The following is a 3,472-nucleotide window of genomic DNA, read 5'->3' as shown; positions in this document are numbered from 1 at the left end:
CTGCACTGCCACGGAGAGAGAACTTTAATAAATTAAACTCCTGATTATTCACATGAATGAATGGCAACAGAGATAGAGATGATCCTTAAAGTGGATAATCCATATCCATTTATATCTGCCTTTGCAAAATAATGAGACAAGTTTTCAATAACACATACATAAACAGACATGTACTCAAGCTTTCCCCTCTAAGGTTATCTTCCATCTGTTCTGAATATATCTTGTATGTAACTGTTTGGGCAATTAGGTGGCACAGTGAATAGAGTGACCAGCCTGGAGTTAGGGAGATCAGAGTTCAAATTTTGCCTCTGACTCTTATCAGCTGTGTGACCCTGTGCACATCACTTAACCATTGTCTGCCTCAGTTTCCTCAACTGTAAAATGGGGGTAATAATAGCATGTACCTGCCAGGGCTATTATGAGAATCAAAAAAGAAAATATTTGCACAGTACTTAGCACAGTGCCTGGTACATAGTAAATACTATATATATATATATATGTTACTTATTATTAGCTATTATTATTTATATGTTTGCTGTCCCTTTGGAAGGTAAGCTCTGGAAAGTCAGGGGCCATTTTTGCTTTTTCTTTGTTTTCCCAGATCTTAGCATGGTGCATAATAAGGACTTCATAAATATGGATTAATTGATTGACTGTTCGTGCCCTACCAAACTTGCCCCTCATATCAATTCCCTGGAGCATAGTTTCATCAAAGAAGAAAGGAAGGCAAGGATAATTGACTCCATGAAATTATATAATCCACCCATGGATTATTGAGAATTATTCATATCTATAAAATGTCATGGAATTTTTCCTTACAGAAGATTGGACTAAAGAAAGTCCTAAGAAAGGACTAAAGCAGAAATTGTAGGGAATTAGATATTTGGTTTTATGTAAATGAAAACCATTCTAAAAATTATAGCTATTCAAAAGTGAATAGAGCCTCTCCCAGCTGGCCTTGGTAGTAGCTGCAGTCACAGTAGCAGCATGCCCCACTGACAGTTCTCTGTTCCCAGGCACAGCTCTCTGAGCTTCCTGCCTCAAAAGTGAAATAGCAGAAACTGGGGGAAGGTCAAAAGCTTCCCCAGAGATGTCCCCACCATGCCCATTCACCTCACATACTTTCTGGATTATAAGGCAGGTATGACCCATATTGTTGGAGAAGTGGGCAGGCCTGCCTTAAAAGTGAAAAAGAAGGGGCAGCTAGGTGGCACGGTGGCACTGGCCCTGAAGTCAGGAGGACCTGAGTTCAAATCCGGCCTCAGACCAAACACTTGACACATACTAGCTGTGTGACCTTGGGCAAGTCACTTAACCCCAATTGCCTCACCAAAAAACAAAACAAAACAAAAAAAAAAACAAAAGTGAAAAAGAAGGAAGTGAGGATAGTGAAGATACACTCTGTGTTCATTATAGGCATTATGGGTTTCGTGCAAACCCCCTCCCTCTGCCCCGAAGTCTCCAAACCTTCAAAACTTTCTTTGCAGAGCACGTCAGTGATGAAAGTAATGGGTAATTTTATAAGAATTGGCACAAGTCCAAGAAGGCCTTCACAAGCTGCTGTACGAAGTGGCAGAATGATGATGACAAGAAGCAGTTGGAGAAATACTTCAAAAGCATGAAGAAATACTGCCAAGACATGCAAGTCATTGCCCACACACAAATGTGCCTGCTCCCTCTGAGGCAGTAAAAGTGTCACCTAATGGAGATCCAGGTGAATGGTGACAGTATGGCTGACAAACTAGACTGGCCTGTAAGAAGCTGGAGCCAAATGTGCCCGCATCAACTGTGTTTGGGCAGGATGAGAGGATTGACATCATTGGAGTAATCAAAGCAAATTTTACAAAGATATCACCAGCCATTGGCATTCAAAAAACTGCATCCCCACTCCAAATCCACCTAAGCCTGCATAAGGTGGCCTGTATTAAAGGTTGGTATCCTGCCCACATGGTATTCTTTGTGGCCCTGGCTGGTCAAAAGGACTACTACTATCATACTAAAATCAGCAAAAAGATCTACAAAATTGACCAAGACTATCAGATCAAGGATGGGAAACTGTGAAAAACAATGTATTCATTGATTACAGCCTCTCTATCAAAAATGTTAACCCTTTCAGAGGCTTTGTCCACTATGATACAGTGACCAATGATTTGTCTATGTCATTGAGGCCAAGAAGCGTGTCCTCACACTGTGAAAGTATGTACTGGTACAGACTAAACAATGTGCCCCGGAGAAGATTGACTTGAAGCTTAGTGACATCACCTCCAAAATTGGCCATGGCTAGAGGAAAGGGATGCTTTCATAGAACTCCTCAAAAAGGGCCATATTGCTAAAGAAGAAGCTGCCTAATCTTTCCAGGTCAACTTAGAGCTGGTGGATTCTCAACAATGATTTTTTTTAAAGAGACAAAATCAGGAAACACGCATTTATTAATCACTTACTATGTGTCGGAGTGTGCTAAGTAATTTTTTTACAAAAAGAATTCATTTTAAATTTTCTTTTAAAATTTTGATTTTCTAATTCTCTCTCTTCCACCCCTTCCCCCACCCACTGAGAAGTAATAATATGATATCAATTATACATGTGAAGTCAGGCAAAACATATTTCCATATTAACCATTTTTTTAAAAGCAAGAAAAATAAAATAAGAAAATTATACTTCAGTTTTTACTCAGAGTTCAACAGTTTGCTCTCTAGGTAGATAACATTTTTGCATCGTAAGTACTTTGGAGTTGTCTCTGATCATTGCTTTGATCAGAGTAGCAAATCTTTCAGTTGAACATCATTGTAATATTGCTGTTACTGTGCACAATGATCTCCTGGTTGTTCTCATTTCATTGTGCATCAATTCATATAGGTCTTGTCATATTTTTTTTCTGAAACACGCCCTTGTCATTTCCAACATCACAATAATACTCCATCACAATAATATGCCACGATTTATTCAGCCATTCGCTAATTGATGAGCTTCCCCTTGATTTCCAACTCTTTGCCACCACTAAAAGAGCTGCTATAAATATTTTTTGTACATTTGTGACCTTTACATTTTTCTTTCATCTTTTTGGAATACAGACCTAGTAGCAATATCGCTGGGTCAAAGGGTAAGAACAGCTTTATAGCCCTTTGGCCATAGTTCCAAATTGTTCTCCAGAATGATTGACCCAGTTCACTACTCCAGCAGAAGTTCATTAGTGTATCTATTTTTCCCTCATCCCCTCTAACATTTGGCATTTCTGATAGTATGAGGTAGTACCTCAGAGTTGTTTTAATTCGCATTTCTGTAATCAGTAGTGATTTTCAGAATTTTTTCATATGACTACATAGATTAGATTTCTTCTGAAAACTGCCTCTTCATAGCGTTTGACCATTTATCAATTGTGAAATGGCCCTTACTTTAATAAATTTGACTCAGTAATATACTCAGTATATATTTGAGAAATTAGGCCTTTATCAGAGAAACTTTTTGCGAAATG

At 38.6% G+C, this 3,472-nt stretch overlaps 1 pseudogene; it reads left to right on the top strand.

The window, feature by feature from the left end:
• The first annotated feature begins 987 nt into the window (after positions 1 to 987).
• Positions 988 to 2,349, top strand: LOC114027528 (annotated as a pseudogene).
• Positions 2,350 to 3,472: the final 1,123 nt, after the last annotated feature.

The sequence above is a fragment of the Vombatus ursinus genome, unplaced genomic scaffold (genome assembly GCF_900497805.2).
Source record: "Vombatus ursinus unplaced genomic scaffold, bare-nosed wombat genome assembly UNPS02014861.1, whole genome shotgun sequence".
Classification (NCBI taxonomy): Eukaryota; Metazoa; Chordata; class Mammalia; order Diprotodontia; family Vombatidae; genus Vombatus; species Vombatus ursinus.
The sequence above is the reverse complement of the archived record's forward strand: the minus strand, read 5'-3'. Positions and strand labels throughout refer to the sequence as shown.